Consider the following 15826-nt stretch of genomic DNA (forward strand, 5'->3'; position numbering starts at 1 on the left):
CATGTTACAGTCACTCTGTTTTCTCGGTCATGGAAAATTTCTCTTTGTTCAGTCTTTGGGCCCAATTCTGAGAAGTGCTCAGCACCCACTAGTTCAGTGGGAGTTCAGGGTGATCAGGACCTTGCAGGAAGTGGTTAGTGTCTCTTAGGGTTAAGCCCTTTCTTCGATGTTTTTCCTTGACCTGAAATGAAAACAAATCTAGACCGAAGAGTATGTTTTACTCTGTGAGTATGAGCATGAAAAACATCCTTCCTGAGACGTGGAATCACCTTTCCCATAGCTTGGCGGTTCTTCACCTTGTGTAAGATTTTGTGTTTAGGTAACAACTATAGCACCTCTGTCTTGTCTATTTATGTCCTTCTGCTTGTACGTCAGTCTGTGTTGTGATTAGGGTGACCAGCTGTCCCGATTTTGGGGTCTTTTTCTTATATAGGTTCCTATTACCCCCCCACTCCCTGTCCCGATTTTTCACATTTGCTGTCTGGTCACCCTAGTTGTGATCCTGTGTGTCATATCAGTGCACTTGCATTTCCTCATACATTATACAAAGAAGTATCAGACAGATGTTCAAGGAGCAGATTTATACCACACAGATTTATACCTGGGGAGGATTGATGCATTCTGACTTGCATATTTAGTCTATGTTTTTGAAAGTCAGAAAATGTCAACATAAAAGCTAGTTTAACATTTGATTATTTTCCAAATGTCAGTTGCATTGATGCTGCAATTATCTGCGCATTTGACCATCACCAGCGTGAACCCACAGTCAAGTAACCGAAAACAATCACCCCACTAAATATGAAATTGGTCTTTTGTGAAAGGAGTTGTGCTGAAGGGTTGCCACGTTGTCAGAAGTTCAGACGAATATAGGCCGAGATGAGCTTTTCTTTTAGCCAAAAAGTTCCCCGAGGTTGGAAAGCCCCTCAAGAGAAATTAGGATTAAAGGGGTTTAGTTGATGGCCCTTACTGGTTATCTAACACAGTTTTGGTCTAACAGGGAGATGAAGCTATCCATAAAAGGAAAAGTACAGGCAAGCTTGACAGAGACCGAGAGAGAGAGGAAAAGGAGGAGAAACGATGTGGGAAATAGGCCATGACATTTGTTACGGTGCCATAATTGTTAGATGAACAGTAGGAGTAAGGGAAATATAGAAGATAATTATACAGACCTAGTGGGAAGATCTGTTATTTTCTAAAAGGTATTTCTAGACTGGACAGCCCAACAGCGTTTGGCATTTTATAAAACCTCTAGCTTGGTGAAACAGTTTTTATGATGGTGTCAGGACAATAAAGATAACAGTGTCTAGTAGAATGGAGAAAACATCCTCCCCAAAACAGAAATGGTGGAACAGTAAACTGGGTGCCTTGTATAAATATACAGGGATGAACGCGAAGAAAAAAGACACTAAAAATTGTGAAAAGAAACCACCACAGGAAAAATCCGTCTCTCGCTTAGCAAGAAAATGAGGCGAGAAACACAGAACACATGGGACCAAATGGGGCCACCTCTCATCAAAGCTCAAAAATCTGGCTTTGGGTGGACTGTTTTGCCCCTGAGCCTGCTGGGTTGCCAAGGAATAGCTGCAGTGGTGCTCTAGTGGTAGAGACAAATGGGGTTCCTATACACCTCATCCATTGGTTGTCACCTACTACAGCACAGAGCTGTCTAGTGGCTACACCCGCAGCCCTCCATTCTGTTGCAAAGAAAGGCACCACAAGAGTTCAAGGGCATAGAGACTTCCCAGCACACACCCTGCTCTCAGCACAGTACCGCTATTCTGCTTGTATTCTGGTCTGGTATATAAACAGAGGATAGGGCAGCATGTGTGACTTAATATAGTGGTTGACTAGTTTCTAAAATGTTTGGGAGGTTTCCTACTCTAGGAGGTGCCGGCTTTCATTCTTTTCCACAGCAAAACTGGGCAAAACGGAAGGATGTGTAATCTGATTTCATGAGGTCTTGCCCAAGAAAAGCAAGTATGTCTTAGACCACTTCACCTTTTTACATTGTAGAGACAGTCTCCCTTTGTACAGCTTATAGCCGGTCTAGAGTATCTTCTATCCTGAGATGCAGGACTGAAGGGGATAGGCCTGGGAAATACTTCAGTAACCGCAACACATTTTCAGTGTGTATATTTTCCTCACATAATGCGCTTGAACTGTTTTAAGCATTTTGCTCAATTTTACATAAGGTGGTTACATCTTTACAAAAGGAAATATGATTGTATGTATAATGTACACGTACAATGTAGCATGTGCAATATAAAGTGATGCTCCCTGGCCAATGCAATGTTATAACAAATATGTACACGTGGGACTCAGTTATGGCTCTAAGAGTGGGACGGGGGAGCTGCACTGCCTGAGTGGTGGAGGTACAGAACATCACACCATGAAAATGTTACATTTCTATGGGAGGATTAGACCCTCAATAGCTGAACACATCTTTATGAAACTTGCGGCCACCGTCGATACCGCCTCTGGCCTTGCAGCCAAGCAAGTCAGTATGTACAGCTTTCCTCTGGGTGTCTTCTTAGGGAAACGACCCAGACTATCTACACCTACATGCTGAAATGGAACCTCAATTATGGGGAGTGGCTGGAGAGGGGCCTTGACCTGGTCCTATTGCACCTGGGAGCCATACAAACTCTTCCTCAAAGTCTAACTTCTTCATTACGCCTATAGTGCAGAGGAGAACCTCCTGACAATCATTCCATCACACCGTTTTTAAGCTGTGCTATGTGGAAGAATCTTTTCATCTACTTAAGAGCCATTTGAGGTTATCCATCATCTATGACTTTAGGTCTTCCTGTGGGAAAGCCAGCCACAGGTAGATAAAAGGGGAGGAAAACTCCACCTATACATCCCCACTTAAGCTCACCTTTATCATCCCACTAGCAGACTTTCATCATAGAAATAGATGACCCGATGACTTCTGCACGGAACACAAAATCTTTCCACACAAAGCGCCTGAGTGTCCGCATCACTTCTAGGGCTTTGTGAGACCTGCCTTCTGGTCCCGATCAGCGTGGTTCCATTACAGCCACCCTGCCAGGGCTGCCCCAGGCTGGAACAATGGGTGCTGGGGGTGTGAAGTTTTAAGTAATAAGAGCCACCAAACCATGGTCTCATCGTATACTGGGTTTGCAGTTTTGTTCATTTGCTTTCAGTACCCCGCAACATCTTCCCCTGGGATTTCACCCTGGGGTGGAATACAGATGCCCAACACCGCTGGAAAATCATGGGAGAATGGGGAGCATAGCCCAGGACAGTCTGGGGGCTCTGCTAAGTCTGCTTTCTCTGCTTTGCAGTGTGTCTTTCAAAAATTTGAAGCAAAAGTCTCAAATTTCTTATAAAAGTGCAGGAAAACTTGGGAGACTCGAACCAAATTAATGTGCATAAAAATGTTTTCATGGTTTCTTCGTGTGATTTTTCTTTTCTTGTTGAATTAAAACACATTTCTCTGCAATGATGGAAACTCCAGCACAACAGTCTGCGCTAGGGCTTGAGATCCAGAAAATGAAACGTGACCACAGGAAGGGAAGAGAATTAAACAAACCAGAAGAATTCCCCTGCCCAAGCAAAGGGGAAGGCAAATGTTAAAAGAGAAGGAACCAGCAAAAGTGGTGAACACTGAATTTCAATTTTAAAAAAAATATTTGAATTCTTTCATCCCAGGGACACACTTGGTAAAAAAATACCTAATGTGACTTCTCTGCATAACCTCCTTCTGACCACATTGGAAATCATAGTCATCTATGTGGGTACCTCTCTAGCATGTTTTATTATCCTAATTGCTCATCCTGTTTTGTGATTTATTCTCAATTTTTCACTACTGTCTGCTACTTGGAGTGATCAACAGGACATGATATTCACACCTTTCAACTACATCTATTCCTCAGCTCCGGTATGAATATTAAGATCGGGAAATAACAATTAGTTAAGGTTTCATTTTCTCAGAGCACACTCTCTCCTATAGTTTCACAGAAGGAAGAGACCGACGGTTTGTGCTGTCTACATTTTAAATGTGCCGTCTAAATTGGTGGAAATGGTTAAAGTTGAGATTTGACAATATTTTTGAGGGGCCTAAACCTTTCCTCCAGAGACCCCCCCTGTCCCTAATCACCCCTAGGCCTCCCACGGCCTATCCAACGCCCCCATTCCCCATCCCCCGACTGTCCCGCCCCCCAGAGCCTCTGAACCATCCAAACCCCCCACTCCCTGTCCCCTGACCATCCCCCACGAGACCCTCTGCCCCTTATCCAACTCCTCGGCCCCGGCCCAGCACCTTTAACACACCGCTCAGAGGAGCGTGTCGAAGCCAGACACGCTGATGCGCCGATCCCCGCAGCCCCGCCCCCCAGAGCGCTGCTTTACCGTGTTATAGCCGAATTCCTGTTATAACGGGCCGCCTTATAGCGGGGTAGAGGTGTACTTCCCCTCCACCCCTAAAGTACTCTGACTTCTACATATGTAGTGTGTTTCTATTATGATCAGGGTTGCTATTCATTCATCTGTCCTCATGAGAACTATTTCTAGTATTTCAAGGTTTGAGAAGCTTCCTAGAGACTTTTAAAAAAAATATGAACACACTAAATGACTTGCGAGTTTATGTGTGGAAGAGATATTTTCATTTAATTTATTGAGATCAATTCAATGAAAATTATATTTTTTCCCTTTGTATTTCAACCATTCCCTATTTCCTTTCAGCTCCGGCTGCTGCAACTATTGAGGTTAAAACAGAAGGATGCAGTGGAATCCCTCCTCTCTGCCGATTCTTCCCACAGTGACTTCTAACACTCCAGAACGCTTGACGTGTTATGCGATACATTCACTCTGTCCTCATCATATAGCGGAGCTTGAGAAGTTTCCTAGAGACATTTATAAAATATGTGAACTGAGCATAAGACTTGTAAGATGATGAGGTGTAGAAAGATATTTTCATTTCATGTATTGACGTTAATAAAGGGAAACATTTATTTTTCCCTTTGTGTTTCAACCAACTCTCATTTCATTCCAGCTGAGGATGCAGTGACTACAGAGCTTAAAACAGTTGGAGGAAATTGTATCGTGCAGTGGATTCCCTCCTTTCTACTGATTTTTCCCACAGTGATTTCTAAGGCTCCAAAATGCTTGACCTTGTATTATGCAATACACTCACTCCACAATGACAGGTTTCAGAGTAGCAGCCGTGTTAGTCTGTATCCGCAAAAAGAACAGGAGTACTTGTGGCACCTTAGAGACTAACAAATTTATTAGAGCATTCTTAGTCTCTAAGGTGCCACAAGTACTCCTGTTCTTTTCACTCCATAATGAAATTCCAACTGTCCATATTACAATTTATGTGATAATACTCTGTTGATTTACTCAAAGTTTAAATTGCAAAATGAAGGATATCTATGCAAAAAAGTTACAAGAAAATTAAGAAAGGGTTAAACCTTAAACATTGTTGACATAATGCGTTTGCTATATATTTCTGTGGTTCAACTCTTCTCTGATCAAAATCTCATGTCTGAACTGTACCAGGCAGCTTAAGCACAGTATAACAGCATAACAAATATGAACTGGAAAAACTTTGCAAGAAAAAAAGATGTGCATAATTTTCCTCTAATGTCAGAACGAAGGGAGAGATTTCAGGTGGCCCCAAGGGGTTTTCAAGCCTCGAGTGTCTCTGAAGGGGAACGGCAAGGTGGCAATCTGGGAAATCTTCCTGCTGCTTTTGCAAAAATCTCTCTGAAACGACCTGAGGTGAGAGTTCCATTCAGATATTCCAACACAGACTCACCAGCAAGTTGGGCATGTGGAGACATGTTTGGTTGCAGTGATGGAAAATGGGACTCTCTGACCAGGAGGTAAGGACCATAGGCGTGCGCAGCACATTGCATTAGGGTGTGCACCCAGGGATTTTTTTTTTTAAGGCGAACGTCATAAACGTCTGGGTGTGGGAGGGGGTGCTGTGTGCGGGAAGGGGCTCAGGGCAAGGGATTGGGGGGCTGAGGAGGGGGTGTGGGATGTATGAGGAGGCTCAGGGAAGGGGGTTGAGGTGCAAGAGGGGGCGGAGTGCAGCAGGGGGCTCAGGGCAGGGGTTCAGGGGGGGTGCAGTGTGCAGGAAGGGGCTCAGGGCAAGGGACTGGGACAGAGGAGGGTGTGGGATGTATGAGGGGGCTCAGGGAAGGGGCTTGGGGTACAGGAGGAGTGCGGAGTGCAGGAGGGGGCTCAGGGCAAGGGATTGGGATCCAGGGTGTGGCAGGGGTCTTAGGACAGGGAGTTGGGGTGCAGGAGAGGTGCGGCAGGGGGCTCAGGACAGGGAGTTGGGGTGCAGGAGGGGTACAGGGTGCAGGCAGGGGGCTCAGGGCAGGGGGTTGCGGGGCAAGGTGCAGGCAGGGGGCTCAGGGCAGGGGGTTGGGGGCTCAGGGCAGGGGGTTGGGGTGAGAGGTGCAGTCAGGGGGCTCAGGGCAGGGGGTTGGGATGCAGAAGGGGTGCAGGCAGGGGGTTCAGGGCAGGGGGTTGGGGGCAGGAGGGGGCTCAGGGCAGGGGGTTGCGGGGCAAGGTGCAGGTCGGGGGCTCAGGGCAGGGAGTTGTGGGGCAGGGGTTGGGGTGAGAGGTGCAGGCCGGGGGCTCAGGGCAGGGAGTTGTGGGGCAGGGGTTGGGGGACAAGGTGCAGGAAGGGGGCTCAGGACAGGGGGTTGGGGTGAGAGGTGCAGGCAGGGAGCTCAGGGCAGGGAGTTGGGATGCAGGAGGGGTACAGGGTGCAGGCAGGGGGTTCAGGGCAGGGGGCTGGGGTGAGAGGTGCAGGCAGGGGGCTCAGGGTAGGGAGTTGGGATGCAGGAGGGGTACAGGGTGCAGGCAGGGGGTTCAGGGCAGGTAGTTGGGGTGAGAGGTGCAGGCAGGGGGCTCAGGGCGGGGGTTGGGAGCTCAGGGCAGGGGGTTGGGGTGAGAGGTGCAGTCAGGGGGCTCAGGAAAGAGAGTTGGGATGCAGAAGGGGTACAGGCAGGGGGTTCAGGGCAGGGGGTTGGGGGCAGGAGGGGGCTCAGGGCAGGGGGTTGCGGGGCAAGGTGCAGGTCGGGGGCTCAGGGCAGGGAGTTGTGGGGCAGGGGTTGGGGTGAGAGGTGCAGGCCGGGGGCTCAGGGCAGGGAGTTGTGGGGCAGGGGTTGGGGGACAAGGTGCAGGAAGGGGGCTCAGGACAGGGGGTTGGGGTGAGAGGTGCAGGCCGGGGGCTCAGGGCAGGGAGTTGTGGGGTAGGGGTTGGGGGACAAGGTGCAGGAAGGGGGCTCAGGACAGGGGGTTGGGGTGAGAGGTGCAGGCAGGGGGCTCAGGAGAGGGAGTTGGGGTGCAGGAGGGTAGGCTGTTTGCAGGCAGGCCCGGGGCTGGGGATCTGGGCTCCCCCGCCCTGGCAGGCAGGCTCGGGGGCCGGGCTGGGCGCTTGGGGCCAGGCCGGGAAGAGGCAGCCAGGGTGGATCGCAGGGCGCCGAGCTGCTCCCAGGGCTGGACTCAAGCCCGAGGGTGCCGGGCCGGAGTCCCCGAACAGCGCCGGGGAGCGGAGCTCGCAGCCGGGCTGCGGGAGGGGGCCTGTGGGCCGGGCTCGCCCCCTGCCCCGGGCCTGCTGGGCTCAGGGGCGGCCTGACCCCCCGGGTGGTGCCCGGGCCCCTGGCCAGCGCGGGGAGCCGCAGGCGGGTTTGGGGCGCTGGAGGGGGGCAGCTGCCTTGGGGCAGGGAGCTGGGGCAGCACCCGCGCGGGCCACCTTAAGCGGCTGTGTTGGTGCTGCCGGGTGGGAGGCTGCCAGGGAGCACATGGGGCTGTTAAAGCAGCCAGCCCAGCCCTGGGGAGGGGGAGCCCGGCTCAACGGGGTGCAGGCCGGGGGCTCAGGGCAGGGAGAGGGGGTGCAGGAGAGGTTCAGGCTTACCCGCAGCGGCGCGCTCCCCGCCTGCCAGGGCCCCATGCCGGGCCGCTCCCCGCAGCCCCGGGGGAGGGGCGGGGCAGCACAGGGCTCTGCACGCTGCCCTTGCCACGCCTCCAGGTACCTCCCCTGAAGCTCCCATTGGCCGCAGTTCCCCGTTCCCGGCCAATGGGAGCTTCGGGAGGCGGTGCCTAGAGCAACCCCTTAGCCCCAGAGACCTGCTGCCCTGATGGCTGCTTCGGAAAGCAGCGCGGGGCCTGCGGCACCACGGGGGGCAAATCCCGCGGGCCGGATGCAAAGCCCCGAGGGGCCAGATCCGGATCCGGCCCATGGGCATGAGGGTGTGTGCCCGGGCCCACCCCGTGCGCACGCCCATGGTAAGGACCTATAGTTTCCCAGGGTGAAAGGGAAGAGAGACCAATTTCTTTCATCAGAGACAAGCAGTTCAGCCTCAGTGCTAGCAGGAGAATCCATGTGGAATTATGGGGGTTTCAAATCTAGGACAAACTCACAAAGAAGTTTAGAAATTTAAATACCAACATTTTTAGAAGTACTAATCAAAATCAAGTAATATTTTATACAGGATTTAAAATGAGATGCGGTGGAATTTTAAAAGCTGTTACTATTTAGTCTATCTGTGCACTGTGACAATAGTTTCAGATCATTTTACGCCATTTGTAACAGGATCTTTATGTCAGTCATTTATTTATTGTTCCTATTTATGTAATTATCATAGGCATTTGTTTCTGATCAATAAATAATTATTTTATATAAAAGGGCAACCTATAGCAATAATGATTTGAATTAAATACCTATTGAACCAAAACGAAAAAAGGAGAAGAGAAAAGCCCTGTAATTGTTCAGCCTTAAAACCCCAATTCCAGAGAGTACTTATGCACGTGACTAACTTAAAGTACGTGAGCCATCCCACTGCTGTTAGTGCTCCAATCAGGAACATGCTTAAATACATTGATGAATCAGTGTCCCAGTTCACAATAATTCCATATTAAAAATAATAGTTACTGAATGATAATTAGCCTTTCCATTCAAACAGACCCCACACCACACCTGAACTCTGCCACCTTTTCCTATTCTACTTTTTACCAGGTTATTTTTCCCCAGAAAACCTTGGCCATTTGGATGTTTGGTGTAGTAGACGGTTGTATTGGAAGAGGCTAGATTGGTGCCCTTTCCCCCACTAAGCAAGAGTGCATGCATCCCTTAATACATATCAATTGTTAGTTTGTAATTAGCCTGTCCATACCCCATCCATCAGGTTTATGTGCATTCACATACCCTCTCCCCCCACCCAAATCAAATCAGGTTTGTATGTATCCAACACCTACGCACAATACACTTACTAGCACTGCCCCCACTATTAAGTTTGTGCTCGCATGCACTCTTATCAGGTTTGTGCCCCCACCGCCTGATCCCATTACCTTTGTGTGCACCAGATCCAATTCATTCTTGGGCATACACCACAAACAAAATTACATGTGAATAATGAGAGCAGGAAGAGGCCATTTTGTATTAGGATTATCAAAGTTTCTCTTTGTCACCTCTAAAATGCAGCTCCCCATTTGGTGGAATACATCAATCAGTTACTACTGGAATGGGGATGGGAGAGGCGGAGCAAGGGTGGAGTCGGGCCAGGGCTGGGGGTAGAGGGGGCTTGAGCACCCATCAGCGCCACTAGGGTCTGCGCCTCTGGGGGCTACCCCTTTTGCCCTCCCCCTACCGGCCTAAAATCAAGCTTGTGTGCTCATGGACTGCATGTTCCACCAACAGCCAGTTTTATGAGCACAGTGCGTCAAAATTTCAGTTGTAATGTGAATAATGACTAAAAGTTACGCTAAACCCAATAATTTAAAACTATTTGAAAAACAAAACAAAACTAGCCCTTAGACTGGACCTAGTGAGGATCTACCTCTCTACCAAATCTGGGTACGTAGACAGTATTCTGAAGAGTTGCTACTCAACCCTAGCACTGCCTAGGACAAATTTAAGCCAGACACTAAAACTGGAGATTTCTTATTGAAAAGTTTTTAAAAGAAGTCAAACAGCCACTACATTAAATGTTCCAATAGTATAAAAACAACTTGGGTGTGAGTTCTCACAATGATTGTCAATCTCCCTTTAGAGAAAAACCAGGAACATATTCCCCACAGGCAATCCCTTTTATAATGCAACCGAAAATACGGAGTTGCTAATAGGAGCCTCTGTACATTCAAAGTCAACAGATGGCGCCACTGCAGAAGCCTTTGCTTGTCTTTCCTCTGGGGTTCTAAAACAGTTTTGATGTGGGCCTAATCTTATAAAAATTGTTCTATGGACCCTTTCCTCACCTCTTCGAGATCAGGTAACACCTTCGTGGCAGGTACAGCAAATGCTTCCAAAGAAAAGTAGTACTAGGAACATATTGACAGTAATTTCAGTACTAGGAACGTGAGATCTGCCTGCTCACTGAAGACCACCATCAGGTCCTCCATGTGCCACCACCGATACATAAACCTCAACTTGGGACCTGCTGGTTTAGAGGCACGTACAAGGAGTTAACTCTGACAACAAATGCCTATCCTTTCTTATGGTGCAGGTTTTTTTCAGTAGCTGTGCCTATCGGTAGTAGTAGTTCTTTCCTGCTCAAGTCTCTCTGCCTTCTTTCATTCCTTGGTGGAGTGGAAACCTACAGGTTATATTGACAAAACACAATTACATTAAAATGAGAGCAAAAAACAAAAACAATAGACTGTATAAACAAGTCAAGGATTATAAACAGATTGGTTCACAACCTCCAAGATGTATCCCCCTCTCTGGTGGTACATGGCAGTAACAGAGCATGTGGGAGCCATACACATTCTTCTTCAAAGTCTAACTAAATCATTACCCCTATGGTGCAGAGGGGAACCTCCCGCCAATCATTCCATCACACTGTTTTTAAGCTGGGCTACATATAACAAATGAATTCGTTTCCTTAAGAAGCCATTGGGCGATTTCTATCATCTAGGATTTTAGGCCTTCCTGTGAGAAAGCCAACCTTAGGGGGATAAAAAGGGAGGAATACGCTACCACTAGATCCCCACTTAAGCTCGCCTTTATCCTACCATTGGTAGGTAGGAGGAAATAGTGACAGGTTTGTCTCCAGCTTTCATCCTAGAAAGAGATGAGGCTCTGGTTTCTGTACAGAACACAAGGTGTTTCCACACAACGTAATTTTTGTGCCACTGATATTGCAAGCTACGCCCACTAGAGCTGTGCTAGCACTGCCCCAGCCCAATGTGTGCATGCTCGCTAAAGGCCCCCCACGTGGATCATAACTGTACGAAGAACAATCCAAGAGAGAAGTATGTGCAAAAGCATCTTACTCCATGGCACCTCATCTCACTTCCATGTGGCACAAGTAAGAGTCCCGTGCAGATGGCTCTATCCCTGCACGAATCCTCTGCAGCAGGCTCTGAGCAATTTGTAACTAACTTTCCTCAAGCAAGAGACTAGCCGTTTGCATATATGCTGCAGGGGAGCTGGAACTAGGGGCACTGGGGTGCCCAGCATGAAGTGATATTAGCAAGCGAATGCACGGTTTCCATCATACATGGGGTTTACAGTGTTGTTCAATGGCTTTCAGCATCCCCACTATAAAAATTGTTCCAGACCCCTGAATTGCTGTTACCATAGGTGCCAACCCCTTGGGGGCTCCAGGGCTGGAGCGCCCACTGAAAAAAATTAGTGGGTGCTTAGCACCCACCGGCAGCCAGCTCCCTCCCTCCTTCCCTCCCAGAGCCTCCCACCCGCCACAATCAGCTGTTCCACGGCGTGCAGGAGGCGCTGGGAGGCAGAAAGAGGAGCAGGGATGAGGCACACTCGGAGGAGGGGACAGAAGGGGGTCAGACGAGGTGAGGAGGGGGTGGGGTGGGATGGGAAAAGGCAGGGCGGGGGTTGGGGAAGGGGTGAGGGCAGGACCTGGGGAGCAGCAGGGGGGCGGCAAGAGGCGGAGCGGGGGTGGGAGCTTAGGGGATGGGGGCGGGTGGGGCCGTGGGCAGAGTGAGGGGGGTTGAGTAGCCCTGGAACCCAGAGGAATCCGGCACCTGTGGCTGTTACTGTACAGATTTCCTGAAAAAGGTGATTTGGCTCCGCTCCCATTACCCTGTGTTTATTTTGTCACCTTAGCCTGTCCTAGTATTCACACTACTTATTTCCCTCTCTCCTCAACAGCTTCCCCTGAACTTCACCCTGGTGGGGAATACACATCTCCAACACCCCCAGAAAGTAACCGGAGAATGGGAAACATTGCAGCCATGGCTATCTGGGGGGTCTGGTAAGTCGGCCAGAGTGGTGGAGGTACAGAACGTCACAGCATGAAAATGTTATGTTTCTTCGGGCAGAATTAGACCCTCGCTAGCTGAGCACCATCTTTCGGAAACCGGCCATCGGCGGGCGCCCCCCTCTGGCCTGGCGGAAAGCCGACCAAAAGCCATATGGCTGCAGCTTTTTAAGGCCCAGCCGCCCTGGCCAGGCATTCCTTTTTTATGGCTGGAGAGTTCTGCTTCTGGGGCAGCAGCTTTCTGCTCACATACCCGATGGGATGTCTCTCCCCCTTTCCGTCAATCTGCATTGGCACCACACCCAGCCCTCTTCTGAAGCGTCAGTGAACACCGGAAAGAGCTTGTCAAAGTCCTGCTTTAACAGCACCGAGCCCTTGACCAGAGCCTCTTTCAGAGCACAGAGACCCCTCTGCCACTGCTTGGTCCAGACCACCTTATCTGGATTACCCTTCTTACATACATATCTCATCGCGGCGCTCCAGCCTCTGCTTTGCCCCTCCTGCCAACTCACAATCGGCCACCCGCTCCTCTTTCTCAGGCAGTGCCTGTCGCTGCTTCCCATCCGCCCTCCTCACGGTGCCTGCACCGCTTTTAGCCTCAGCCGCAGTCCCTCTCATGCCGCCATGTGGAAGCCTGGACCGAGCCCCCCGCCTCTGAGGTGCTTGCTTCATCTGGTCCCAACCATTCTGATGTTCCCGGGGTAGCGGGGTTCTACTGGCTGTGGGCAGCTCCTAGTGCCGCTTCTCCCCATTGAGCCCCCCTTTCCCTGAGGGCCTGGAGCAGTGTCAGAATTTCAAAGACCAGGGCCCCCGCCTGGGCATGTGGCCCTCTGCTCCTAAGCCCCGCCCCCGGATCGTGCCACCTCAGAGGTTCTCTCGGGCCCACCTCACAGTCGGCGCTCGCCGTCCTCTAACCTGAAGTCTCGCCTCAGTCTCGAGCTGACTCAGCCTCTCTCTCACACCGAACGCCCTCCCTCTTGAACCAATTCCCGCCCAGTCTGAGCCCCGCCCCCTGGTGGAGCCCCCTGTGGGCTCCGTCCAGCCCTTGTGTCTGCGACTAAGTTTTGGAGTCCTGGTGCCATGGCAGCAGGGCAGCGATGCACAGAGCTGCCTCCAGAGGTGCGAGGGGCGGATCTCACCTGTCAGGCTTCCCATGGCAGCCCCCGCACTGAGCCTGCCCTGGCCTCTTCCTACGGGGCAGGGGGAACCAAACCATCCCCTGCTGTCCCTCAGCAGTGCACAGAGCCTGCCTGCCCCTGCTTCCCCACTGTGCCAAGCTTGGCCCCATCCCTGCTGCTCAGGCTTTAGCACCAAGCCCACCATGGCTTCCCTCGTCCCCAGCAGCGCGGAGCCATCCCAGACTCTTTGGCAGAGCCCACCACCAGCCCAGGGAGGAGTTGGGCCACTCCCAGCCTTAGGCAGTGACTTCCCATTTGCACAGCCCGACTCCATTGACAGGAAAGAGAAACCAGGAGATAGCGACCCACATCCTCAAAGATGTTTGGGCCCTTCACTCCCATAATGGCTATGTACCTTGGAGGAGCTGGGCCAATATAGCCAAAAGATACAGCAAAAGCTTCTAGTGTAAAGAGACATCCCCTGCACAGGCATCAGAAAGGAAATGACCCGCACACTGAAATGTGCTGAGGTGCTATCTACACATCAGTATATTGAGTCCTGGAGGTTCTTCTTTTTATCCATAGAGGTTTAAATTAATCTTCTAGGCAAAGCACTTTCAACCTTGATTTAATTATAGGGATGTGTTTTATAGTACACAAAAATAAAGAGCTTGTAATTTTACAATTCTATCTACAAGAGACCAAATGTCATAACCCAGTACCTTAAACTTTAAACCATTCTAGAGTTACATGGAAATTCTGTTCTTTATTCCCCCTGAAGAAACCGAATATATAGGGTTTGTATGTGTGTTTGAATCTTTAGCGATAATAATCCCAGTAGACAGGCACCTCTGACCAAGAAAAGGGCCGCTCAGGAATGCAGCAGGGAAAGATCCTTCTACCCCTGGGGCAACTGTTCCAAACCCCCCAGAGTGAACACACACACACACACACATCCATATACCGGAAGAATATAGGAAAGGGAAATATTTCTTTCCACGGAGATGAAAGGAGAAAGATAACAGGGGGAAAGATGGGGGAAGCGGTAAAACAGGGTTGCGTTCATTACAAGGCCTCACTAGTACCACAGTCGGAAAGAGCTGGGGGGAGAACAGTAATTCTATTTTATAGAGGATTTTGCTATTTCAAAATCAGATTTCATTCTGATTTGGAATCATATTCAAAAATTTTGAAATTCTGTGTGAAATGGAATTGCTGATCTCCACTGAGCTCTAAAGCAGCCTTGTAGGCTGCCCCAAAGCTGGAGATCCTTGGAGCCTTACAAGACCTAGCTTCACTGTAGCACACCTGGTGGGCTGTCCTGGAGCCATGGACCCTAAGAGCCCTACCTGGCGAGGAGTCACGAGCCTGGCAGCTGGGGCTCCCGCAACTTTCAGGCTCCCAGCTTCCCATCAGCCCACCAGGCAGGCAGCTGAGGAGCTGGGAGCCTGGAAACCCAGGTTCCCCAGCAGCGTGCCACATGGTCTATCAAGGAGCCCGGCAGCTGAGCTGTCAGGAAGCCAAGCAAGTTTCTGATGGAATTCTGCCTGGCCGGCAAAGTTCCATTGGAAACATGCTTGGTTTCTGGTGGATTCTGTCAGAATTGACACAGTCCTGCAGTGTGTTTCAATTTCAACAAAAGAGCAAACTCTGGCAATTGTTTTTTTCTAACAAGCTCCGCTAATTAGCAATGGAGAGCAACACGACACAATAGTTTTAAACAATAAGACCATCATAGACAAATCAAACAGCAGGGAAGATAATTTTTAAATAGGCAGAAGGTATGGTAATTATTCAGTGGAAATGCAACCTGCACCAACGCAGTCTTTGAGAGGTTTAGCCAACTTTACATCAGGTTAACTAGCAGCAATCTATTCTATTGAATAGTCAGTCCTGACAGATCTTTTGTTTAGCTGTGGAAGCCCTTTCTTTTTCCAGGTACGCATGATGACTCTGGCTGAGGTATGCTAGAATGGTACTTTGCTGAATTAAAGCCCTCATCATCATACCATCGGGTTTCAGGTCTCTCATAGCGGGCCATTCATCCTCTAAGAAGGAAGAAGCCAGTGCACCTGCGACTCATCAGCTGCCTCTGAATTGGGTTTAAGTGAAGGGGGAAAGGGGCAAGTCAGAGTACCTGTAAACAGAGAAAAGACGACTATTGAATCTATTGAAGTCATGGAGTTCCCCTAGTGTAACTGCAGCTGCTGCACACTTCTTCACGGGCTTTTTCTACAGCAGGCAAACAATCACCTAATATTGAGTATTTGCTTTCCAAGTTGCCCACTTTTGAATAATAAATCATAGGGCAAGGGTAATAAATAAAAAGCACATCCCCATGCATATTTCAATGGAACAAAAAGCACCTGGTATAGGAGAAATGAATTAACAAATGCAAAGAGAGAGAGGCTGTTTCAATTCATTATGCACAAGAGAGTTTTCTTCACAGCATTAGGAAAATTAATGCCTCCATAGTGAATTATATCTTCATGCACC

At 49.6% G+C, this 15826-nt stretch overlaps 1 long non-coding RNA gene across 1 annotated transcript; it reads right to left on the minus strand.

Moving 5' to 3' along the window:
- Window positions 1–4622: 4622 nt before the first annotated feature.
- On the minus strand, window positions 4623–8633 carry LOC128838156 (uncharacterized). Its single transcript, XR_008445111.1, has 2 exons — window positions 7901–8633; window positions 4623–4868 (listed from the first exon to the last, which is right to left on the minus strand). It is a non-coding gene; the product is annotated as an uncharacterized LOC128838156 (long non-coding RNA).
- Between the last annotated feature and the right edge of the window lie 7193 nt (window positions 8634–15826).

This window comes from Malaclemys terrapin, chromosome 5, assembly GCF_027887155.1.
Source record: "Malaclemys terrapin pileata isolate rMalTer1 chromosome 5, rMalTer1.hap1, whole genome shotgun sequence".
Classification (NCBI taxonomy): domain Eukaryota; kingdom Metazoa; phylum Chordata; order Testudines; family Emydidae; genus Malaclemys; species Malaclemys terrapin.